The sequence below is a fragment of the Tupaia chinensis genome, unplaced genomic scaffold (genome assembly GCF_000334495.1).
Source record: "Tupaia chinensis unplaced genomic scaffold, TupChi_1.0 Scaffold000096_1, whole genome shotgun sequence".
In the NCBI taxonomy this organism is placed as follows: Eukaryota; Metazoa; Chordata; class Mammalia; order Scandentia; family Tupaiidae; genus Tupaia; species Tupaia belangeri.
The window spans coordinates 3,485,432-3,512,532 of NW_006159558.1; the positions used below are offsets into that span (position 1 = coordinate 3,485,432).

The 27,101-nt window shown below is 40.9% G+C and overlaps 1 protein-coding gene across 6 annotated transcripts in view; it reads left to right on the forward strand.

The window, feature by feature from the left end:
- The window catches only part of SEMA5A (semaphorin 5A), a 525,920-nt gene that overhangs the window by 107,265 nt on the left and 391,554 nt on the right, over positions 1 to 27,101 (forward strand). For 5 of the 6 annotated variants that reach the window (XM_027769892.1, XM_006143312.2, XM_006143316.2 and 2 more), the window contains exon 2: positions 26,087 to 26,182. The exons of the other annotated variant lie outside the window; for it this stretch is intronic. The gene's annotated coding sequence lies outside the window, so the exon portion shown is untranslated. The remainder of the gene's footprint in view (positions 1 to 26,086; positions 26,183 to 27,101) is intronic. 6 annotated transcript variants of the gene reach the window in all.

Here is a 27,101-nt window from a genome sequence, read left to right on the forward strand (position 1 = left end):
CCAAGTGATCAGCGGCAGCCACTTTCTGTGGCTTGATGGCAGCCCGACTGCCAGCCCCCTGCATATACATTCCCGGCTGTGTGTGGATGAGCACTTGCCATTCATCTCTCCCTAACAGCTCATTATTGATGCGTTTAAATACTGGAGCAGCTTAAGGAAGGAGCCTCTTCAGCGTGTGCTCCTCTTAGTTTCAGGATTATACTTTCTACGTTACCCCGGAACCTTGAGAAGATGGCAAGACTAGTCAGATTAACTTGTAGAGTGTGACAGACTGATAGCAGAAGGTAGAACAGAACTGCTGTCACCAGGAAAAATGGAACTGTGTCATCTGCTAGTGAGCCTTGACACTTCGTGATGAATAACTGCTTTGCTCCATCCTCAAATAAAAGGAAAACATTTCGAGAGAATAAAATTTCTTTTCTCTTGTATCTCATACTTGAAATCTTGTCCTGTGACCCTTCTAAAACATGGGGCTCCCAAAGACATCCAGATGATGTTTAATATATATATATTTCCCCCCTGGGCAAGTTGCTAGGAGAAACAATTGTCTATAGTAGGAATAGAATAAGTCTTTGTGGTTGCAGAATATAGAGGAGGAAACCAAATGCCAAGATGACTGTATTTTCTAGATCCAAGATGGGCATTAAGGAAATTAATCTAACATTCCTCAGTCTTACATTTAGCAATAAGGTAGAGTCATAGATACGATCTACCAGGGAGAGTAGATAACTCCACACACTTGGCTACTGTCCCTTGGGTGTCTAAAATCTTCTTCTTTTACACGATAATAAATTAAAAATTTACTAACTATGGGCCAGGAACTTGACATACATATTTTGAAATCTCAACATCTACCAGCAACCTGGTTGCTGTTATTCCTCTTTTATGGAAGAAACTCATAAAAACTAAAACAAACTAAAACAAACAAACAAAAACTAATGTGTACGCATTTCACAGGTAGAAAGTAGTGGTGGTATTTGAACCCAGTTCATGGTGCCATTTCTACTCTATTGAGGAGCCTTTGAGAACTTGTTGTGTCATGTTCTTCTTCTTTTTTTTTTAAATTTACTAATTAATAATTTCTTCCATGAGAGAGAGACAGAACCCTTAATAGGGTCTTTATGCCATAATCATTCCAGCCTCAGCTAGCCAGAATCATGGGCATGTGTGTACATGCCCAGCATGTACAAGGAGGCCTTGGGACACGAACCTGGGACTTTTCCATATGACCTTAGCAGAACGTTGAGTTACTGCTATGCCACTGTGGCTGGCCAAGAAGGTGTCTTGCAAAGAGGGAACTTATTGTAGATTGACTCATGCATAGCCATTATGAATAGGTGGTATCTTTTCTTTTTTCTTTTAAGTATCTCTGGAAGTTCTGGGAGCATAGTTTATATCCAGGAATTTAATTTAGAAGCCCCAGATTTTTAGCAGACACCAGCTATGTCTCAAAAGGTCAGAAACAGGTACATATCTGGGCTAATTAGTTAGGGTGGATCTAGAACATTTAGGAGATAACGGTATTAAACTCCAGAAGTTTGTGGTGTCCTGAGGACTTTGAGGTATATCTAGAAGAAAGGAAGTCTTTCTAGGGAGATGAAAGGCCAATGATTTCTGAAGATCTCTGATCTGTTAGCTTTAGGTAAGCCAGGCCTCTCTGTTGTCATTTAAACAACTTGCTGAAAGGCAGGTTCCAAGGGTTTGAAACACTCTGTTCATTTTTCTTGGAATTTCACCCAGTGTAGGGTTTCCTCATCGTGCCTTAAATCAGTGTTTATTTTTTAAAAGGTTTTGTGATTGGAGCCTCTGCTTTTATTGCAGCAGGCCGACTTACACTTTTCCTCCAAGCCCTTTGGGGTCCAGTTCAGCCACATGAAGATAGGCTAAAGGGACCGGAGTCTAAGACCAGGGACACATCTGCTTTTGGTTAGCACCTCAACTCACAGGTATCCTTAATTGTACTCTGCCTGTGCACAAGAAACCTCCCTCTTTCTCCTTGTCCTCTAGTCTCTGCTTTTTCCTTGAATTTCCTTCAGTGTTTTCCTTTTGTTATGCTTTGTTTTTTTTTTCTTCTTCCAATTGCCTCTTCCTCCTCCTTAGCAGGATCCCAATTCTCACCTGCACCCAGAGCTGATACACCCCTTTACAGAGCAGTTACTGGCAATAGTTGCAGAAGAGAGATTAAATGTCCCAGGAAGGCCATTTGCCCACATCTTATCCCACATGTTTCCCTCCTGGGCTAGGCTGGAAAGGAGCAGCTCTGATGGACCTGGGGAGTAAGGAGCTGGAACACTGCTGAAAGACAGAGCTCGGGAGGGGAATTCTGCAGGGAATCCAAGAAAGATTTACTTTAATTAGAATTTATGTCCCAGTCTAAGTCCTGTAACTGCAGGCTTCTCTGAAACAAAGAGCTGGCTGTGGCTGTAATTGGCAGAGACTTGATTCTTCTTAAGTACCTCCTCTGGATTGTCCTCAAGCTCTTTTGATCACCTTCTCTCCTCAGTGCTTTGTGGAGTTGAGGTTTTTAGATAATGGGTCTCCTGCTGACCCTGCTTGCATGGGGAAGGGAGGAAGAAGGGTCTTATGTAAGTTTTAGTCAAATATCAACTATTTCTCTGCAGTTCAGATCACAATTTTAGTGGGGCTTAAACCTCCCTTTCATGTTGCCACCAGATCTCTTGAAAGCATTCAACTAATCTATGTGCGTACACATCCTTACTTTAGTAGCTGCATTTAATATTCTCAGGGGTCAGGAAATTTTTAGAGCCAGGTTTGGTTGAAGAGCCACATGAAATACTCCTTTTAAAGAAACTTTTTTTTTTTAATTCTCACAATTTCTTTTTATTATTTATTTATTTTTTTGGAGAGGTTTTTGCTATAGGGCGTGTGTGCTCACCAGACAGACAGAGAGACAGAAAGCGAGAAATCACCCCCCAGGGGGGATGGCCGCACTGCAATCCCTTCTCCTCCATTCTCCTCTCGGGATCTTGGGCACGCACACACACGCGCCCAGCGTGAGTTTAAGCCACCGGGTCCAGGACTCGAACCACAGTCGACTATGTGGGAGTCCAGCGACATAGCCATTACACTAACTGCTAGTCTCCAAATTTTCACAATTTCTTATTGTAAGATTGCTTGATCCAAGTTTGAAACTCTTTTCCTATTCTGGCCCTTCATATTGGCAGACTGGTTCCCAATCCTGATGCTTTCCCTAGAAATATACCAGCAATCTTCTCACTGGCTGGGGAGCCCCCAGAGAAGTGTGGTTGGTCTGCAGATCTGCCATCTACAGGGACTGGGCATGGTGAAGCCCTAGCTGATACAGGGGGAACACAAATCTGGTGCCTGATTCTTATTCATAACTCTTGTGTTTGATTTATCACTCTTTAAATCATTGCGATCTTCTTTATGAATGCATTTATGGAGCCCACTAACTTATATTTTTGTGTTCATTACAGAAACTATTCTTGAATTTGGAACCTAGACTGTTTAGTGTGTCTTCTGTTTTTTAAAAAAATTTTTTTTGAGAAATTTTTACCACAGGGTGTGCCCACTCTCCACAGAGACAGAGAAAAACGAAGAAAGAGAAAGTGAGAAATCTCGAGTGGGGATGGCCTTGCTGTAATTCCTTCCTCCTCCATTCTACTCTAAGAATTTGGGGCATTGGGACCAACAGTTGGCGTAATGGCTATGTCGCTGAGCTCCCATATAGTCTGTCATGATTCAAGTCCTGGACCTGGTGACTTAAACTCACACCAGGTGCTTGTGTGTGCATGCCCAAGATCCCGAGAGGAGAATGGAGAAGGGATTGCAGAGTGGCCATTCCCCCTGGGGGTGGGGGGGTGATTTCTCGCTTTCTGTCTCTCTGTCTCTTTCTGTCTTTCTGGCAAGTGCACATACTGTACAGCAAAAATCTTTCCAAAAGAAGAAAAGAAAAGAACAGAAAAGAAAAGAATAATTTTGGGCATGTACACACACATGCCCATGTGAATTTGTGAGTTTCAAGTCACTTGACCTGGGTCTTGAACTATGTTGGTCATGTAGGAGTCCAGCGCCTTAAACACTATGCCACCACCTGCTGGTTCCTATTGTGTCTTCTTAATCTGAAGATACCTCTACTATTTCTATTCATTTAGCTTACTTTGGACAACTAGCAATGTAGAACTGGAGATGATGAAAGATACTCAATCCTCGCTCCCCCCCCACACACACACATACACACAATTAAAGAGGGAAAAGATAGTTTAAAAGAAAGCCAATTCCATTCCAAAATATAATGGTTATGTTTCTTCAGATTATAATATGGGGAAGATCTTGCTAGAAAAGGCTTAAGGCTACAAGGAAGCAATAAAGCTAGGGCATTAGATCTTTTTATTCTATGACACTTATGAATTGATTTGCCTTTTTTTTTTTTTAATGTCAAAGATCTCAGTGTACTAAAACCTGAAAGTGACTCAGTTAAATTAAGATAACACTTTCCTGGACTGGAGAAGACAGTTTTCACTGTTCTGTACCAGTATAACTTTTTCTACCTTATACATTGTGTAGCCGAAAAACCCTTTCCTATTCAACACATAATAGATGAGGATATGTCAAAAGGGGCCAAGTGTGACCTGTGCTGGTATTTGGAGGTTCAAGTGCATAGCCTCAGTTGTCAGGAATACATTATCGTAAGTGTAATAAGACACAATCAACTCCCTAGATTGTAATCATCTCTTAAACCTAGGGGGCAAAGATCATTATCTGATGAGAAGATGAGGATCTGGTTCCCATTATGTAATGAGAACCATGAGGGGTCCAATGAGAAAGTGCCTCAAGTCAGCAAGTGACCTTGGCCACCAGCCTGCAGGCCTGACGCCCCTTAATTGTCTAGATTTCAGTTTCCATGGGGTCTAATTTTCACCATAGGGTGACTTCAGCCAGGTCTACTCAGAGTGGTTAGTGCCAGACAGTCAGGCACCAGGGGCTCCCCCAGCTAGCAGTTGCTAGATGACTTATGTGCTCCTCTGAAGCAAGAGGGCCAGTATTTTGCTGTCAGAATTGGGTAGGTCATGTGTGACCTTCCAGCTTCTGTTGCCTGACCCCTGACCTCTCATTATGGAGCTAGCTGCTCTTTTGTGACTAGTGCTCCCCCACACAGTCCTGCAGGCTTCCCCTAAGTCAGCTCCTGGGGTGCTGTGCAATGCTGGGCTGCTCTGCTCCAGTATTGTCTACGGCTCATGTCCTGCAGTCTTTGCCATTCATTCTCCTTATCCATGGTAGTTATGGTCCATAAAGTCAAATAATGAGCTAGCAAGCAACGAACCTTTGCTTCTAGGGAGATATGGGGGGAGGCTCCTGTGAGCCTCTGGTGATGACAGTTTTGTCGACTAGTCAATAAATAACCTTGTTTTATGTGTGTCTTTGTTAAAGACACCTTATTTAGTATGTACTGTTGATTTATTAACATTGAACTCTTGGCCAGCAGCACCGTAACTAATTCCCGAACAAAGCTTATCTGATACATGCCTTTTCTCTGTATGGCCCATACCAGCCATCTTGGGCTTGGTAACGCTAGGCCTCAACATTATGCTTGGGCTGTTTTAAACCAAAATCACCACCAAAATGCATAAGAGTGCAAAGAATGTGGCACTCGGTGGACCGTGTGTTCCTTGTTCACAGCAGGAGAGTGAAATGCAGAAGCAGAGAGTTGCCCTTAGACCTCCCTGGGAATGTGTGCATAGGGACTCAGACCATCTCCTGTACTCTGCACGTGTGTGCGAGTGTCCAGGAAGTGCCCCAGCATCAATTTTGAGGTTAGCAGTGAGCTTTAGCTACTAGGCAAAGTCACGAGTATGGGATGGGTGGATAAAGAGGATCAAGTAAGTTTTCTTTCTTTCTTTCTTTCTTTCTTTCTTTCTTTCTTTCTTTCTTTCTTTCTTTCTTTCTTTCTTTTTTATAAATCTTAGCAGTGAGCTTTAGCTACTAGGCAAAGTCACGAGTATGAGATGGGTGGATAAAGAGGATCAAGTAAGTTTTCTTTCTTTCTTTCTTTCTTTCTTTCTTTCTTTCTTTCTTTCTTTTTTATAAATCTCAATTACTGTATGAAAGAATCATGTGTAGAGTTCTGACTCTTTTTACACTAGAGACCCACAGGTATAAAGTATATGTGTAGCCATGCAGTACTGGAGCAGAGTTTCTGTCTGTCACAGTAAGTTTCCTTGGTAGTTACGGCATGGTTGGTCTCATCAGGTAGGGGTGACAGTGGGTCATTTGATAGATTCCCATCTGAGGCACTCTCCATTCAGCTGAGTGAGTTAGATCCCTCTGGAAGTCATAAAAATGAGCCTTACATCCTGTCCTTCTAATGGCATCATGGTGCCTGGACTTTGGTGTCACCATGCTGACCTAGAGGAGAACAGTGATTTCAGAGCTTTTGTGGCAGACAGCACCTCTGATAACAAGCCAGGTGTGGTAACCAAGAGGACAATTTAACATTGTGCCTTCAATTTCTCTTTCAAATTTGTTTAGGGAAAATGTGGCTAGGAACTGGGGCAAAAATCCAGGCCCTTCTGAGAAGGCTACTGAATTTGAGCTGTGAAATGTTGCTTTTAGGGGTTAAAAATGAATATTTTATTAAAAGCAGACTGAGATTTTACCCTCCAGACCCATTTCTAGAGTGGAGAGGCTAAAACCCAGGCCCTTCTGAGATGGCTACTGAATTTGAGCTGTGAAATATTGCTTTTAGGGACTAAAAATGAAGATTCCCTGCTGAGACTTCACCCTCCAGACACATTTCTAGAGTGGTAGGGCAAGCTCTGTATCCTTCTTTCTCTCTGTCTCTCTGTGTCTTTTAATTTTTTTTTAAAATCAAGTATTTTCTTGGCTCTCAGCCTCTCCTTTATCTTGCTAATTCTTGCCTTTCCCTCTTTCCATTTAGGAGAGGCAAAAACTCAGGCCCTTCTGGGGTGGCTACTGAACGTGAGCTGTGAAATATTCCTTTTGCGTGGTACATGGTTTCCCTTTTTTGCTTTTTAAAATTAAAATATAAAACTTTAAAATTTTTTTTCTTATTTTCTCTTCCTGAGTTTTCTTTTACCTTCATTCATTGGCTGCTCAGCCTCCATGTGCTGTCTAGACAGGTCTAAGTGAACAGTATTCAAACATCTGAATACTGTTAGGGTCAGGATATTTCTCAGTTCCCACTGAATCTGATGCTTAAAGGGTGAAAAACAGAACAGAAGAGGGATTGCAGATCACTTCCTCCTGCACACCTCTGTATGCTCAGATTGAACTTCAAGAAATTAGGAAGCAGTGTACAACCCATCAGATGACCAGAAATCATCATAGGGCACAAGAAATGTGAGAAAACAAGAAAATACCTGTCCTCCAAGGGAACAGAATAACTCCTCTTCATTCATAGATAGTACAATGGAATTTACAGAAACTTCAGATAAAGAATTTCGAATATTCATAGTGACAAAGTTAACAGAGATGCAAGAGAAGAGAGAAAATTAACTTTAGAAGATGCAGGAGAAAAGAGCTGACAAGTTCCAGGAGGTGAGGAAGTTCTTGTATGATCTGAAAGAGGAGATACACACCATAAAAAATAATCAAATGGAACTATTAGAGATGAAGGTTATAAAACAGGACATCAAAACCTCCCTTGAAAGTATTAAAAGCAGACTAGATCATACAGAAGACTGAATCTCAGATGTAGAAGACAGAATCACTGACCTAGAAAAATTCACCACAAAGACTGAGAAAATGACTCCTAAAAATGAGAATAATATTCAAGAAATACTAGATACCATTAAATGTCCAAACATCCACTTAATTGGTATCCCAGAAGAAACTAATAAGGGCATTGAGAATCTATTCCATGAAATCCTAGAAGAAAACTTTCCAAACCTAGAGAGGCATTCAAAGCTCCAATCCCAAGAAATTCAAAGGACCCCAAATAGAATCAACCCAAGAAGATCTTCTCCAAGACACATTATAGCCAGACTAACCAAAACCACAAAGACAAGATACTAAGATTGGCAAGAGAGAAACAGCAAGTTACCTACAAAGGATATCCCATCAGGCTAACAGCAGATATCTCATTAGAAACAATGCAAACAAGGAAAGAATGTGAAAATATAGTGTTAAGTGAAAAACAATTTCCACCAAAAATACTTTACCCAGCAAGATTAGCCTTCATATGAGAAGAAAAGACAAGGACATTCTCAGATAACTAAAACTTGATAGAATTTACCAATGCCAGACCAGCTCTCCAAGAAGTTCTAAAGGGAGTGCTATACCAGGAAAATTAAATACAGTCACACAGAAATAAAAGCTCAAAAACAACTAAGAAAATGGCCAGCTTAATGGTAGGGACAAGTCTGGAGCTGAATCTTATCTTCCAGAATTTAAACAGAAAGATTGGACCACAACAGAAGATAAAGTACATGAGACTGAACTGGTGAAACAGAATCTTGGGACTTTTGACTAAAACGTTACTGATTTTTTTCTATGCTTTGTTTTCCAGAATCAAGGATTTTTGTCTTCTCTTGAGTTGTCGACAGGTCCTTGTCCCTACTATTTGAACAGAATCTTAACCTGTTCCCTGGCTTTAAGTCTTAAGCAAAGTTCTCTCATTTTGTATGCTGTGATTATGCTCAGTGAATGAATGTAAAATAAATAAATTAAACAAATATGGCTAGTGGCTAGAATGGAGTTTCATCTGGTCTAGGTTAAAAAGTTGCAGCCTTATTTCTGGAAGCCCACCATGACTTAGAGTTTAAACCTTTAAAAATGGTAGCATCAGCATCTGTGCCCTAACAGGAGCAATTAGGAACAGGCCTGGGCTAATCTGAAATGGGGAGAGTTTGATGTCAAGTTTCCTGGATGCTGCTGTGACTCACATGTTTCTCCCAAGCTGCTGCCTTCTGGTGACAGGGCAAGGGCCTTGTGGGAATTCCTGTGCAGCAGCACCTGGTGGGGGAACCAAGCCCCTCCTTGACAGCCCAGTGTCTGTCAAAGCAAATTGGAATGAAGGAGATTGGGATCCCTCTTGTGACTTCAGCAAGAACGAAGATGTCTCTGGAGGAGTGACAGTTTCTAGAGTGATTGTCCTTGGAGGAACAAAACTCATACCACTGTAGTTTTCTGCCTTTTCTTTCTTCTTCCCTCCCTCCCTCCCTCCCTCCCTCCCTCTCTCTCTCTCTTTCTTTCTTTCTTTCTTTTGAGAGGGTTTTGTTATAGGGTGGGTGCATGTGCACTTGCCAGAAAGTCAGAGACAGACAGAAAGAAAGTGAGAAGTCACCCCCCAGAGGGGATGGCCATGCCACCATCCCTTCTCCTCCATTCTCCTCTCAGGATCTTGGGCACCTACGCACATGCACCCAGTGTGAGTTTAAGCCACCCGGTCCGGGACTTGAACTACAACTGAATACACGGGAGTCCAGCGACATAACCATTACGCCACCTGCTGGTCCCATGTCCTTCCTTTCTTTAAAAGTTTGTCATGGTACTAGGAGCCAGAGCAGAGCCAGTCCTTGCAGTAGGGGTGACCATGGGAGAAAGCTGGAGGAGAAGATGAAGAAGGGGAGAGTTCATTTCTGTTGACAGAGTTTATTATGCAGCATCAGCTGGATTAGGTGCATGGCTAACGCCATTCAGTTATTCAGATTTTCTTCAGGATTATTCTTTTCCTCCTCTTCTACTGGATGGTTCGAAGAGAACCCTTGTCACTACTGGCTGTTCACATCATGCTTTGCAGATGTGCCTTGTCTACTGGAAAGAATTGCCATCTGCCATCCTTGGCCAACAGAGGAGATGGTGGGGAAGTTGACATCAGTGGAGGTTCACAGCAAAGAAATCAAGAAACCTGGGCTATTTCCTTCCTTCCTTTCTTATTAAAGCTTATTTATTTATTTCTTCCCTGAGAGAGAGAGAAACAACACAGAGAAACAACACCTCTCGACATGGTCTTCACACTGCCATTTGCTCCCAGTCTCAGTCAGCCCAGACCACAGGAACACACCTGAGGGCCTGGCACAAGGAAGTCTCAGGATTAAAACCCAGGACCTTTTGCAAGTGTATTCAGTTGTGTTACCACTATGTAACCAGCTGCTGGATCATTTCTGATCTTACCTTTTCTCATTTCAGGATGATTATGATTTAGCTTTGGGTGAAAGACCCCCATATACTCGAGAATACAAAAACACAAGGGACCTGGGACCAGCAGTTAGTGTAATGGCTATGTCACTGGACTCCCAAGTAGTCGACCGCGGTTTGCGTCCCGGACCCGGTGGCTTAAAACTCACGCTGGGCATGTGTGCATGCGTGCCCAAGATCCTGAGAGGAGAATGGAGGAGAAGGGATTGCTGCGTGGCCATCCCCCCTGGGGGTGATTTCTCGCTTTCTGTCTCTCTGTCTCTCTCTGTCTGTCTGGCGAGTGCACGTGCCCTATAGCAAAAAAAGAAAAAAGAACACCTCTCAAAACAAACAAACAAACAAAAAACAAAAAACAAAAACAAGAGACCTAATTTGGAGGAGCAGTTCATCTCTATTCAGGAATTGCAGTAAACACTGTATTATTGTATCAAATTGTGGTTAGGTGGTTTAAAATAGGAATCTTGAGATAGGCAGCTGTCACCAAAATTTCATGCCACTTTTCTGACTGGCAGTTCTTTCACAGTATTTAGAGATGGGGCATGACTTAGGAACTGTCAGTAATAACTAGTCTTACACCTTCTTCTCAGTGCAACTTGAAGCAGGTCAATAGGGAAATGACAAACCAGGCCAGGCATTTTGTTCCATGCATGATGACAAGTCTTCTTGCCTTACCCTACAGTGGTACCAGTTTTCCAGTTGAATTGAGAGGTTTGTTTATTGTTTAATTTCCCTGGCATTTACAGGACTGCTGGGTTGATAGGAAAGTCTGAGATTAGATAGTTCCTCTGATGGAATGCATGAGGAGAGAAAGATAGACTTCATATTATCACTTGACTGAGTCATTAGATGTCTGCTGGTCCTCAGGAGGATGTGCATGACAAGCATGATGTGACAAGAATGTCAGTTTAGCACTTGTGTCTATAGAGTTTGAACAAAAAAATTCCCAATACAAGATAGGCCTTTGGAATACTGCAGTCTGTCTGTAGACTTTATTTCTACATCGTAGTTTCATCTTCAGAGTTATGGAGACCTTTTTTTAAGGCTCTAGATCTGATTATTAGACTAATTGTTACTCTTGTGGAATGTCGTCATTTTGTGGATGCATCTCAGCAATGGTTGGTGAGATGTGTGAGTGTACACTAACCAAAGAAAGAACATGAAGTCAAGACTAAAGGGCACATTTTATTATTATTATTCATTCATTCATTCATTTTTTATTATTCTTATTAAAAAAACATTTGATTATTGTATATCATTTGGCTTATAAAGAGAATTTACTCAGCGTGAAATAGATCTCAGACCAGTCCAATTGAGAATACTATATGTATGTCATCATCAATAGGTAATAAACCATTTCTTTGTCCCACAAATGCCTTGCCTCTCTACTATTTCTCCTAGATTTCCTTCCATATAGTCGTCCCTTCTCCCACCCTCCTTCCACATTGTTCTCAGTGTCCATACTATTTTTTTTATGTTCTCCAATTTTTTACTCTCTACCATAGCGTAAATGGCACATTTTAAAATCAAGCACAAAATGCCAACAAGAACATAGGTGGGGATCTTCAGAAAGTCCATGAAAAATGTGTATTATGAAAAATGTATGCCTAGATTTTAATTTTTTGAGTCAAAATAAATTCATACACTTATTCTATTTTTATATGAGGGTTTTATTTTATTTTTTTTTAAGTCTATTCAATGAGTGAGCAAAAGGGAACAAGTGTGCACATTTCTGACAGGGTCTTGACGCAGCTTCAGTCAGCCCTGAAACACGGGTACACATGTGCCCATGACTCACTCAGCAGCATCTCCAGGGGCAAAGCTGCAATCCCTCCATGTTGATCAGCCTCAAAGAGGCTGTGTGAGCGTCCTGCCACAAATTTTCCCATGTACTTCTTAAAGTTTCCTAATACTACTATTCTGGTGCTAAATTAACTAAAATACTTTTAAGATTTTTGTTTGGTAAATTACATGCTAATTTCATTTTTACTGTCACCAAAGCACATATATATTTTTTAAAGCCTTGTATGAAATAGAAAACTTGATAATGAGAAGGACCTCTTTCAGTCATCCCTTTTTTCTATGGCTGACAGGAGAAGGGACAGAGAGAGAAGATTGTGTGGGGGGGTGTAAGTCGACCATTGCTTGCAGAGCTGTGGATGTATGAGGGTCCCAAATCCCGTGATTACAGAGAAAGAAGAGAGCCCAGGAAGGGTGTGCTGTAATTGATGACTGCAGAATTGCTACAGACAGATAACACTCCTGTTACGGAATCATTAGTTCAAAATGGCAATGATTTGACTTAACAATTAACCTGATATCTATGATAAGTGGGTTTATTAAGCAAATTATCAGTATAAGCGAGAGATTTGCACAGATAATGTATTTGTATTACTAAGGGGAAACTGTTTTGCTCACTGGCCACTGTTGATCACAGGGTTGGCCTTGTCCTCCCCCTTCACACTGTTCATTGAGAACAGTGACAGGATCCTGGTCAAAACATTCATGGAAAATGGAATTGAAACTTTGATACAGCTAAAATTAAAATAAAGTAAGTGAGTTAATTTTGGTCCAAAAAAAATTGAAATTTGCGACCAGCCGTTGGCATAATGACAATGTCGCTGGACTCCCATGTAGTTGACCATGGTTTGAGTCCCTGACCTGGTGGCTTAAACTCATGCCAGGTGTGTTTGCGTGTATGCCCAAGATCCTGAGAGAAGAATGGAGGAGAAGGGATTGCGGCATGGCCACCCCGTGGGGTTATTTCTCACTTTCTGTCTCTCTGTCTCTCGCTTTCTCTGTCTGGTGAGTGCACATGTCCTATAGCAAAAACCTCTCCAAAAATTTTTTTTAATTTGTAGATAGATAAAATGCATCTGCTATGAGCTTTTCTTGAGTTTTTTAAATTTAATTTTTTTCAAATTTTATTCACATTTAATTGTTGTATATCTCTACAGAACACAATATGGCTTTTTATAGTATACATGAAGTACATGAAAATCAAATCAAGGATATTACCATATACATTTTCATTGGAAAACATCACCTTCTATTAATTTCACATAAAGCCCTCATTATGTATTTACATACATACCTTTTCAACAGATAAATTTATATTTTTCCATTTGTCAAATGTTTCCTCCGCTTGCACTTCACACTTACCCTCCACCACCTACTTTCTACCGTTCACTTTCCCCACTCATAGTCGCTAGCATCTACACCCAGCCTCTTCATCTTTATATCTCTTAACCTCTGCCTTACCCTCCACCCCCTACTTTCTATCGTTCACTTTCCCCCCTCATAGTCGCTAGCATCTACACCCATCCTCTTCATCTTTATATCTCTTAACCTCTGCCATAGAGTGCAGACACTTAGTACAAATTGAGTGGGGATATACAATGGGTATCTTTCAATGTCTGGTTCACTTCACTCAGCATTAAGTCTATTCACTTTGAGTTGAGCAATATGGGAAGAAAAGTCTGAAACATTCTCAGATAAACAAAACCTCAAAGAATTTGCCAACACCAGACCATCTCTTCGAGAAGTTCTGAGGGGATTGCTATACCAGGAAAACTAAAGACAAAAAGACAGAAATAAGAGAACAGAAAATGACCAAGAAAAAGGCCAACTTAATGGTAGGGACAAGTTCAGAAATATCATTCATAATATTGAATGTTGGAGTTGGCAAGTGGTGTGGTGGTTAAGGGCACTGGACTCCCATGTGGCAGACTGTCGTTCAAGCCCTAAATCTGGTGGCTTGCGTTCTAGCTTTCTCTCTCTTACACACACACATTCTGTCCCTCTCTGGTCAAATTAAAATAATTAAATAAAACAAAAATAAAGTTAAATAAATAATTCTTTAAAAAATAATGTTGAATGTTAACTTTGAAGATCTCATTTTTTCTTGTAGCTGAGTGATATTCCATATTATAAATCTACCACAGTTTTTCAACCCAGTCATCAGTTTTTGGATACTTAGTTTGGTCCCATATTTTAGTAGTTCTGAGTAATGCTACAATAAACATGGAGGTGCAAGTGTCTTTATGACTCAGTATTTTCCTATCTTTTGGGTAAATACCAAGGAGTGAGATTAGTGGGTCATACAGGTGGTTCTATTTGGAGATTTTTGAAAAATTTCTGTATTGTTTTCCATGGATGATATACTAATTTAAATTTTCATCAACAGAGTGGGAGGGTTTCTTTTTCACGACAGCCTCTCTAGCACTTGTCATTCTTTATTTTTTTGATCTTGACTATTCTAACTGGAGGTAAAAGGTATCTCATCCTGGTTTTAATTTGTATTTTTCTTATAATGAGAAACTTTGAATATTTATGCCTTTTGGTCACTTGTAAGTCTTTTTTGCAGAATTGTGTATTCAATTCATTTGCCCAGTTTTAAATTGGATTCCCTGGCCCCCCCCTCCCCCCATGGGCTAGCTGCTTGAGTTCCTTCATAGTCTGAATATCAATCCCTTGACTGAGCAATGATTTACAAATATTTTCTCCCATTTCATGAGTTGTATTTTCACTCTAATTATTGTTTCCTTTGCTGTGAGAAAACTTTTTAGCTTGGTGTAATTCCACCTGTCTATTCCGGGGATTATTGTCTATACATTAAGGGTTTTATTTAAGAAATAAGTAAATGAGTCTGCTGTATGTAGCTTTTTATTATGTTGAGGAATGTCCCTTTTATTTCTATTTTGATGTGAGTCTTGATTAGAAGGGATTTTGTATTTATCAAATGCATTTTTTTCCATCTATAGACATGGTCATATAATTTTGATCTATCTTTCTATTAATGTAACGTATTACACATACTGTTTTGCAAATATTGAACCATCCTTGCCTCTCTGATATAAAGCCTGTCCGACTGTGGTGTATAGTCTCCTTAATATTCTGTTGGATTTAGTTTGCTAGTATCTTGTTGAAAAAATTTGTATCAGTATTCATCAGGGCTATTGGTCTGTAGGTTTCTTTCTTTGTTATATTCTTGTCTGGTTTTGGTATCAAAATGATATATGTTTCATAGAATGAGTTTAGCTATTTGAATCTTTATAAATAGTTTGAGAAAAACTGAATTTAGTTTTTTTTTTTTTTCTTTTTTACTATAGGGTGCATGTGCTTGCCAGAGACACAGAGAGAGAAAGATGGAGAGGGAAAGTGAGAAATAACTTTTGGGGGGGTGGCCGCACAACAATCCCTTCTCCTCCATTTTTCTCTAAGAATTTTGTATAAACATGTGCCTAGTGTGAGTTTCAAGGTACTGAGTACAGGACTCCAACCACAATTGTCCTTGTGGGAGTTGAGTGCCACAACCACCAAGCTACCTGCAAGCCCTAGATTTAGCTCTTTTTAAAAAGTTTTGAAGAATTCATAGATGAAGCCATCTGGATCTGGACTTTTCTGATTCAATCTCTTCACTTATTATTGATCTACTCAGGCTATCTATTTCATCCTGATTCAGCCTAGGTAATTCATATATGTCTAGAAATATGTTCTTTTCATCTATATTTTCTAGTTTGTTGGCATAGTCACTCATAGTATTCTCTTATAATGTTTCATATTTCTGATATATCAGGTGTAGTACTACTAGCTTCCTTACTGATTTTATTTATCTAGTGCCTTTTCCTGTTTTTCTTGATTAGATTATCTAATGGTTTATCTACTTTGTTTATTATTTCAAGAAACCAGCTTTTTGTTTTGTTTATTTTTTTCTATATAGTTCTTTTATTCTTGATTCCATTTATTTCAGCTCTAATCTTTACTATTTCTTTTCTTTTATTTTTGGAGGTTTTTTTTGGTTTATTTTTTAAATTCCTTAAGATGTGATGTTAAGTAAGTATTTGCCATGTTTTTTTATTGTGAGCACTAATGGTTATGGACTTTCCTCTTAATGTCTACTTTTATAGTGTCCCAAAGGTTATGGAGAGCTGTGTGTTCATTTCATTGGTGTCAATGAATATTGATTTTAGTTTTAATTTCTTAAGTAGTTTGAAAGGCATTCTATGTTTAGTTTTCATGTTTTTGTGTATTTTCAAGGGCTCTCCTATGGTAGATTCCAAATTTTATTCCATCATGGTCAGAGAAGATGCTAGGTATAGTTTCTATAATTCTGAATTTATAGAGTCTTGTTTTATGGCCTATTGTGTGGTAAATCTTTGAAAATATTCCTTGAAGAGATGAGAAAGAAGTATGTTTTGTAGTTGATGGGTGGAATGCTCTATATATGTCTGTCAGGTCCATTTAGTTTATGGTGTTAATTTAATTAGTTCCTGTGTCTCCATCCCACCCATCCAGTGGTGATGGTGGGGTGTTGAAATCTCCAACAACTAGTGTGTTGCTGTCTAAATCTCTCTTTGTATCTTGCAGTCTTTATTTTCTATATTTAGGTTCCTTGCTATTGGGTATATATTTATAATTATTATATCTTTTTGCTGAATTAATCTTTTAAAAACTATGTCTTTGTCTGTCTCTTTTTATGCTTATCTTAAAGTCTGTTTTGTATGAGAATGTTGTGGTTACAATGAACTAGCTTCCTCCCTAGCCAGTGCGCTCAGAAAGTTCCTAGGATTGTTCATGGTGCCTATTCTAAGTTTTATAATTTGGGTCCATGGTACAACTTAGCAAGGTTAGGAGCAAGATGAAGCAAAGGCCACAACATTAGATCAAACTCCTAGACTGTGTTTTTAAGGGTACAGGTTGCCAAGAAAATGAAAGAAGCGTCTTGACCCATTCACATGAGCCTCCATTTCCACAGCAGGTTGGTATCAGGGCATTGCTGGTTCCGGGTCCTTGTGAGGTGCCCAATTTGATAAGATAATCTTCTTGATGGGCAGAATGACATCATGTCTAAGCAATAGCAACTAATGTGGTTGTTTTAAAGTATGAGCGAAGCTGTGCCACTTCTTCATTTGGAAGGAAGTTTTAGAACAGTTTGCACTGAAGTGGACAACATGACTCATGGCCAAATGTAAGAAAAACTTTCTGACCTCCACTGTGTAAACACTCTAAACCCAACGATGTGTATAAAGGCAAGTAGGATGCCATCTAGTTTGTCATGTAGTGGCCTTTTTCTTATTCTTTTTGCTAATTTTTATTGAGAGGATGACAGATATTGATAGAATAGAGTTGCAATTTTGGTTTGGCAGTGCAAGGATCCATGTAGTATTAAGTGCTCCATTAACCATAAAAACACACATTTAGGTGGAAAGGCTCCCCTATTGAGCAATTTGCCTGTGTGCTGTAATGTGAGCATGAGAAAATTCTTCTTTCTTCAGACTCTGCATCCACTTTGAAGAAAAGAGATTCCATTGGTCACTGGGACTGATCTCAAAAGGATTTAGAAGTCTTTACATTTCGTATCTTTAGAGATGTGAATATTCTGAAATGACTTCAGAGCATTTGCTAGATTTCAGCCAGAAAATATCATCATAGTTAATCTTCCAAAGAAAAACACAGTTTTCTTGGCCCATATCATTGTATGTCACATAAAACAGTAACAGCATTGAGGTATGTAAAATAAATAAAATTGTGGATAATTCAGACATGGCAGCTCCGTAGACATACTAGATTGGTCTGAGTGGGTTGTGCTCATCTAATTCTCCTTGTTGAATCGAAGGACATCTTTTTATTTCTACTTAATGGGTTTGTCAATAAAAACTTCTAAGAAACTGCTACCTCCTGTTCTTTCTTTATGAAAATATATTTTCTGAATGATCTGCCCTATTTCACTACAATTTATTGTGAATGTCGTAGTTGTCCAGCTTTCTAGGGATCAGTGAGCCCCTCTCCTTGGTGCCCTAGTCACCAATCTCCGTGGTCTTAGCTCAGCTTTATTCTGAGGAGGTTTTGGTCCCTGTGTGGGTGTGGTCGGTAGCAAACATTCTCCTCTTCCTGTGGACCATAGGGCTAATGAAAGAACCCAGTGTCTTCCTTTCTGCTTTACCAGAGGTAGTTAACTGACAATAGCATTTAAATAAATATTTTAGAGTTAAATCATAATCTTAGAATTAAATTTTAGGAATTAGATTTAGAGTTAAATCAATTCCCTTTGCATGGGCCAGCCTATTGCTTCCAGGGATAAGTCTTATTGGTTGTGCTGTTGTGAAAAAGCAGGAATCAAGAGACCACATTTTCAAAAGGCCTCAGACACCCTGTCTTTCCTGTTGCTGAGATTTTAGCCTACAAAGGATGTATCAATTTAGCTGTCAGACTGAAAGCTGAGAGGCCAGTAGCCCATGCAAATTAGCCGCTTTGTGCAAGTGCTTCAAAATCCCTTTCATAAAAAGCAAGCCTGCCCTTTGAAAATTTGGCACAGGGTGGCCAAATTAAGAAAGTATTCACTCTTCTGAGACGCTGGTGTCCTTACAGAGCCAATTTCAGAAATTGCTCATTTTGAGCAGTTGCTTGTTTTTGGCAACTTGTTTGCTTTAATGAAGAAGTCACTTTGGCCCCCTCTCGTTTGTTCCCTCAACTCCCATGCCTCCCTGCTGGCCAGGGCACTTCTCATTGTCAACTCTGGGACTCATGGAGTAAGAATGTATTACTCCAGCCTCATGCCAGCCACTGAGGCAATCTGTTGGCTCCAGGGTCAGCCGTTACTACCAGCCTTAAATACTCACCAAAAAAATGACCAGCGTAAAGACAAAATGGAAGGCCATTGGGTTTCTTTCTTCTCAAATACTGTTAGCATTAGACCACAGTGTGAGAAGTGAAATCCCGAGAAATGATGACTGCGTGTTACTGTGTCCTGCGTCCTGTACTGACCTGTGATGCAGGGGAAAGTGTCTCCTTAGACACATACACTGATGTGTAGAGTAAGGCAAAGTGCTGGTTTGCTTTATGGGATATAGTACTGTATTGTTACAACTCTCAAAATCTGTCAAATATTACTTAACGTTTAAATGGCAATATTGAACACATCAAGAGCTTCGTGTCAAAAAACCCCCACAAAAATACTAAGATTTTCATTTGAATCCTGAACTTGTTTTGAATGTAAAGTGGTCAGAGTCCAAAATTCCAGGGGGTGTTAGGAGCCAGCTCCATGGAACAGGTTCGAGCACCAGCTGGCCCTGGTTCCGACAGGAAGGATAAGTTGCCCTTCTGCCCACTTGAAATGGTGGCCACTTTTTACTCTAGACTTCCTGTCTCACCTCAAGCTTTATATGCATTTGCTTCTCCATTTCAAGTTGTTTTCTTTTCTTTCTTCCTTTTCTTTTTTTTTTTTGGGGGGGGGAGGTTTTTGCTATAGGACACGTGCACTCACCAGAAAGACAGAGACAGAGACAGAAAGTGAGAAATCACCCCCGGGGGGATGGCCACACCACAGTTCCTTCTCTTCCATTGTTCTCTTGGGATCTTGGGTCAAGTTGTTTTCTTGACTGTGGGATATTTGTTCAGGAATTGAGGGCAGCTAGCAGTGGAGGATCTGCTAGTTAAAGCAAAAGGCCAAGCGCTAGCCCTTTCCCTTTGCCTGCTGCCCTCTCTGTCTGTGTCTGTTTGTTTTTGTCATTAAAAGAAATGTAATATCCAATGGGAAGACGAGGTTAATAAAATCTTAGGTATTTGAAATTTTGTTAGGGAAATAGATTTTAGCCTCTCGTTACTAAAAGGTAGCTATGTGAAATGATAGTTATGTTAGTTTGCATCACCATAAGTAACAACATTACTATCTATATTATCCTTTAACAAACATTATGTAATAAGCCTCAAATATGCACAACTATACCCTTTTTTTTTTTTTTTTTTTCAAATAACGGATTAAGTAGGCTCAACCTCTGTGGTGTACTCGGTAGTGTACAGGACCATGGAACTCCTTGGAAGACACACACTAACCATGGTTCGAGTCCTGACCCTGTTGTCCTGAAAACATGGTGTGCCTACCTGTGTGCCCAAGATCATGATGAGCGAGAGGATTGGAGGAAGGCAATCACAGTGTGACTGATCCCTGCAGAGGGTGCTTCTCTTCTCTCTTAAGCACCACACTGTCATGAATTAAAAAAAAAAAAGTAAACAGTTCATTTCAATTTTATCATGATGAAGTATATAATATTGTAAACAGTAAAATTCAATTTTATCATGATGAAGTATATAATATTTAAAAAAGCCTACACATTTTGTAGCACCTGATTATCTCTGTGAGCTGCTTCTAGCATATTTCTCTTTCACCTCTCTTCCTTCTCCCCCTTTCCTCTGCTCTCCTGGCATTTTTGCTTTGATGCTGCTCTCTCTGTTCCTGTAGCCAACACTTCTTTGTTTTCTGTTGAATTGATGGAGGTTCCTAAAGACCCCATACTGTTCCTTCAGCCAGCACTGTTCTTCCTATAAATGTTTGTAACACACACTGTCAGGTGTGCACAGCTGGCAGACAAGCATAACAGAGACTATGAGAGGTGGCCACATGCAGACCTGAACGGCAGGTCAGGGACAGTGACAGAAAGGGGAGCAGCAGGCATAGCATAGTGAGCTGATTTTCTTCACCCTCTCTCCATCTTGGAATGACAAGTTTTCCAGGTAGTTCTCTCAACTAGACCAGTGGCCTTGGATTAATGAGCTAAGAAATAATATCTTTTATTCATTATGTATTTTAATCCCTAGTAAGAAAATTCTGAGTCACTTTGTTTACATTATTGTCTTGAATTCAAGGGCATGCATTCATTGTTTAGGACGTGTGACGTCTCTAGACTGGTATTTCTATATATCAGATGATTTGCAAGCATAGCCTGTGGTGCCTAGCTCTTTTTTATTGTAGTAGTCTTCCCTTATCCAAAGGGGTACAGTCCAAGGCTCCAGTAGAAGCCTGACACTGTGAATGGTTCTGAGCTCGGTTGCTGTCAGTCAAGCATGTTCATGTTCATGTCTTTCACCCACGGTTGTAATGTGTCTTGTATCTTAATAAGTACTTGCACTTATCACCACTGCTGTAACTTTTGCAGATTAAGGTGTGACAGCAAAACAATCTACAATTTCATGAATAGAAGTTTTATCCTCATTGTAGAGCTTAGCAACATCAACATATGAATTTTCCCCATTCCTTATTAAGTAGGGAACTTTCACATTTTCACTTAAAGAAAGTGCTTTAAGTACACTCGTTACTTGGTATATCCAAATTGCCAGTATCACTACTCTGGTGTTTTGGGCCATGGTCAAGTAAATTAAGGTCACTGGAACACAAGCACTGACATATCAGGACAGTGGACCTGGTGACCAGGATGGTTGCTAAATCGCTAATGGGCAAGTGATGGGAACAGTGAGGATATACCAAATGAAAGGAAGATTTCTCTCAGTAAGGACAGAGTGGGATGGTGCAAGATTTTATCATGCTATAGTCAGAATGGCATGCAATTTAAAATGTATTAATTGTTTATTTCTAGAATTTTCCATTTGATGTTTTTAGGCTTTGTATGACCACAGAAAATTGAAACTGTGAAAAGAGAAAGCATAGATAAGGGGGGAATACTGTATTTTAAATATTTTAAACTTTGTTTTAGAGTTAATATATTTCTGATAATATGGAATATATTTTTGTCTGAATAATTCCAAAGTGATATACCAGTTGTATATCACTTCGAATGTTCCTGGGCTTCTAATGTTAATGTTTGGGCTCCAAGCCACATTAGCCAGCCTACTGGGAGTCCCTGACCATCTCTGAGTGGAGCCTCATAGGCACACTCTTTAAATGGTGCCTCCATTCTCTAAGACTTTCAGGTTAGAAGCTTGAACTTCAGGTCTGAATTTCTCCTTTACATCCTTCACTTCCACCTAGCCATGCATGGGAGTGACCTTATGCCTGGATGGTGACTTTGGCACCCACTGTTGTAGTCCAGCTCTGCTTCCTCTGCACGATCCTGATGCCACCATCCTTCTCTTTGGCCTCCCACCTGGGACACATTTTCTGGTTCACTTCCTTCTTTTGTTCCACAGACTTGAGTACCAGGCTAGATTTCCATCTGCTGTGTGGTCTTGACTTTCTGCCTTTGCAGACTTGTTTTTCTCCTCTACCTGTCCCAGTTCAGTCTGCACTCCTGCAGACTCTTATCTCAGATGGCCTCATGGTGGGGTTTCCATCAATTCACCCAACCCCAGGGGTGGAACCAGACATGCATGCCCCAGCTTAGCATGGGCTGTTCAGATTGGGTGTTCACTTACTGTGATGACTCTTAAATGGTCCTGCCTAATCTACTATTTGCTTCATCTGTAATCCTTCAATGCAAACATACCTCATCATCTCTTTTGCTGTTCTACCTATCTCCTACTTATCCCTCAAAGCCTGAATTGCATTTCCATTTTTTAAAGGAAGCTTTCCTTGACTCTTCTTCCTGAAAATGATCTCTCCTTCTTCCAACTTCATAGTATTTGCCGAAGTATGGTGGAAAAAATGTAATGTCTTATGTGAGTTTCTAAGAGCATGCTTGGTTCTTGCTTTGTCTCTGACCCACTCTATGGATGGCCTTGTGAATGTGCTATGCATAGGGGCTGACTGACCAACCGACTGACTGACTGATGACACGACATCTGCCAGTTACATCATAGCTACGGGTAAAATTCTTGCAAGTTGGGAAGCTCTGGCTTAGATATTTCTGGGTTTTCTGAGCCTGTATCTGGTGGATTTCTTTTCATCACTCCACTAAACTTTATGATGCCAAGTCATCTTGTCCATTTTCATTTTATTTCCAGTATAATTTGACTGTTATATAGTCTCCAAGTTGAGTTCCTAAGATGGGCCTGAAATGTTAATTTCTCTCATGTTTCTGGAATATAAAAGCTGCCACTTGGCTGACCTTCAGTCCCTCCACGAGTGTATAGCTGCACACCATTTCTTCCTTCTGAATAGGCTGGGCAGGGGAAGGTTGCATATTTCAACAGAAAGCCAAGCAGTGAGGGGCACATGGTACACGAAAATTGATGATTCAATTTTATTTATGCATTTCCATTTAGAGACAATTTTAAGATATGAAAGTTGTACCAGGTAAAACTTCTGGGAGAGGTTTATTTTTTGTAAACCAAAACATTTTGTACTGACAGTTCTGTACCTACATTCACAGTGGCAGTTTTCTTTGGAGCAGAACTCTAAGGAAAGATGTCAGAGGACATCAGAGAGGGTTGTTTGTTCCAAGGTTAATACTAGCTAAAAGAGAGCCCAATAGGGTAATAGAGAATTGAGTCAAGTAGGGAAATTTATATGTTCATAAAACATAAGTAGTTTTTTATTAAATGGGTAATTAAGTGTCTGCTTTGAAATACTCTTTCTTCCAGCCTGGGGTGAACCTTGGGCTTTGGAGTTTCTTTACCTTTGGACTTTCTTTCCTCTGTCGTAGGAAGCATGTCAGAGATTTGTGATTTATATATCAGTTCATTTATGACCTCAGTGGGGGTGGATAAGAGAGCTCAGCCTCTGACCTGAGGCGACTGCCCTCTGTTCTTTTAGCTCCTGAGCCCACTCCTTGGCCACATGGGTGAACTGCTGAGCGTCTGTCTGGCCAGTGGTGCTTACCCCCTCTGTGGTCTGAGCTCCCAGCTGGCTGGGCTGGCTTGCAGGAGGACAAGGTCCTGGGGCTGCTAGTTTGAGAATCAGATGCCAGGTTGGTCAGAGGTCTTTTTCACTGGGTTGTAAACAATGGCAGGGTAAGAACCTTGAGGGAGTGTGCCTCTAAATCCTGTGGCTGGGAATGAATTCAACTTAAGAGTTCAAATTTTGAAGGGAATTGTTATCTTCCCCAATCCATGTTAGCTCTCCCCCAAGCATTGCCTTTTCCTATGGAAGGTTAGATGCAGAGTGGCCTACAGGTGTGGTCATCTGTGCCTGCATGCAGCAGGGGGTTCTCCTGAGGCATTTGCTCTCTAGCCCTATCAAAGCTTCTTGGTTTTCTTCTTGGGTTCTTTTGGCCCTGACTCCTTAGCTGTTTATAAGAATGGACTGGCTGCTGCAGGTGTGACCTGGGTTGGATGTCCAGCTGAGGGGCCAGAGTGGTTCATACATGACCCCCTGGGAGAGGAGAGGAGACCTATGGCCCTGTTTGCAACATAATTATGTCATGTGGGAGCTAATAGAAATTGCCAATAATCCTAGGCAGGAACCAGTGGATCCGTCCAGCTTTCTTCCTTAAAATGCTGTTATGATATAAACAAACAAAAGAAGACTCTTGCAGTGGTAATTGTTGTAAAACAGATCTTAGAGTTCAAGAGAGGAAGTTCATGTATTTGAACATGCCATTTAATAAAGAAGTCCCAATGAACATATTTGGTTGCCACACCCAAAAGAAAGATTATTGGTGTTGTGAGAAAGATCTTGGCTACTCCTAGGAATTTTTCCGAACTGAGCGTTCCTCCTTACCTTAGGGAGCGCTCCCTGACTCCTCTTTGGCCTTGATGATTCGCATCTGCACCTGGTCCTTTCCAGAGGATGATGTCAGTGACTTTAGAAGACGGCTGGGACCACAGGGTTGGCGAAACTGTGTGGTGAGCACACCTGGGTTGCTCGGGCTCAGGGGAGTGCAGGGACAGTTCCCAGTGAACCTCAGTCATCCCTTGGCTTCCTATAAACTCATGAAGGCTCTCTGGAGGTACGGAGCCTTATGCAGAAGATGCTTAATATTGCTCTTCGGCCTCTGAACCAACCAGGATTTCCTAAATCGTATTTCAGCAGATATAAAATCTTATAAATTTCCAGCTGCTATAATCGAATTACTTTCTGTAGGCAGCTGGCCTTTGGGTTATTACTGAAATGGACAGTGTGGGACTCATGGCCTAGAGGAACAGCCAGGAAGTTCTGAGAAGTCCTTCCCACTTTCCCTCCATCGTCCTCAGCTGCTCCCTAAGTGTGCAGCGGGAGCAGTGAGCAGTGTGTTTCCCGTCACAGCAGCCAGAGCCTCAGAGCAGGGAGAGTAGAGGAAGGAGTGCATGCGCTGGGAGAAGAGGAAATGCAGGCGCCTCCACGTGGGGGATTGGAAGGCACGGGTGTCTTCACAAAAATGGGCCCGTTTAATTTTTGTGGAAGACTAATAGGAAGTAGCCCATTTCTTTCAGTTTGGGATACATATTTTGAGAGAGGCTGGGGTTTTGCTGAAGAGTTTCCATCAATTACAATGTAAGGTTTTAGGATGTTTATATATGAAGTTGAATGAGGAGATCAGACAGGTGGGCTTGGTTTTGGTAACGTGAATGGTTTTAATGATTTATGATTCCTTTTTTATTGCCAGAGGATATGTGCATTTGCCAGAGAGAAAGAGAGAAATCCTTCCTCAGTGGGGTTCGGTCCCAGCACCTTCCCTTCCCTATCTTTGCTCCACCCTGTCTTGATTTTGGGCACACACACATGCACCTGGCGTGCTTTCAAGTCTCCAGACCTGGATTCAAACCATGCTTGGTCCTGCAGGACTCAGCTTTCTTAACCACTGCGATACTGGACAGGGCCTGTATATTTATGATTCTTTTTTTTCTATAAAGTCCTATAATTGTGCACCAAATAAATTAATATGTAAATAAAAATACAAACCCAAATTGCTGGTATAGTTTATTCAATACCAACTGCCTTTCCCTCCTATTTCAGAAACACACTGCTTAAGGTGCTTTATACCAAAGAATGAAATGAAAGAATGATAAAAGGGTAAAATCTGGCAATCAATCTGAATTTCGGTTTTAACCGGCTTAAAGTAATTACAGCAGGTTTAAAATAATGGTTCTTTTGGATGTTTCATGAGAGTTGTCTTCATCTGTTAATAGCATTCAAATTTTTCTTTTTACGAAGAAGGAAGGGGCTCAGTGCAAATGGTATGCTCTTCGGGGTGACCTGGCTGTCCTCTGTCACTCTGCTCAAAGTTCTCCATTGTTAAAGCACCTTGTGCTGGTTCTGCAGGCTGTTAATAGAACTTCCTAGAATTGATAACCAAAGGCCACAACCTCTTATAAAATGGGTTAACAAGATCTCGCTCTTGGCTCTTGTTTTTTGAAGCACCAGCGTGTGAGAAGTGGTCTGTGTGCCCATGCAACTGTGGAGTCCGAGTGTGATTCATGACTGAGGAAGTGTGGCCCCCCCAGTCTCTCCTTGGTAAGTGAAACTTCTAAGCGGGAAATGAGGAAACCCCAAATGTTATAGATTGAGATACTTTGGTGGCTTATCATTTTTACTTAGTAAGTAAGTGTGTAAGCTTTCAGACACAGAAATCTTGTTTAAAACAAAAAAGACTGTTTTATCCCTACTATGAAATCACCCAGGAACCTTAAAGACCTGAAAAGGCACTATTGGTTCCTGGCACTTTTTTTTTTTTTTCTTTTAGTTTGCTATAGGATGTTTGTACTCACTAGAGAGAGACAGAGAGAGAGAGGAGATAAGAGATGTAAAGTGAGAATGCATAGGGAGGCTGGTCATGCCACAGTCCCTTCTCCTTCACTCACCTCCTTGGGATTTTGGGTGCTCATGCACACGCACCTCGTTTGTTTTACATGCTGCTGGATCTGACGCTAGAGCCACAAAGTCTGTCATGTGGATCAGCTACCCCAATCTGCCGGCCTTGATCCCTGGCATCTCCTGCCCTCAGGGCAGTGTGTAGTCTAGCTCCAGTTACGGCCCTCCCGCAGTTGCACCTGTGCTCTGCCCCTGGTTTATTCTGCACTGCACACACTGTCATCACATCTTCCCATTCTGGGACTTTCTGTGGTCTTCTGGACCTGCTGGGTAAGGCCTAACACCTTGAGGTTCTGTCAGGTATCTTCCCAGTCAGGCCTCACAGATGTTCCTGATTTCTCTGGCCCACTCTGAGGTAGGGACTGGCCCACTACTCTCCGGTGGTCTGCTCCCGTGCACCGTCGTCCACTGGCCCCTCAGATGTAGCATCTTCACTAGGTGTTTAAGTACCTCAGACCTAGATACTCTCTTCCTCTCCTGGGTACCTGTTGCCACCTTTCAGGAGGACAGACGAGAAGAAAGGAACACAAGAGGATCAAGGGGTTGCGGTGCAGGGAAGAGC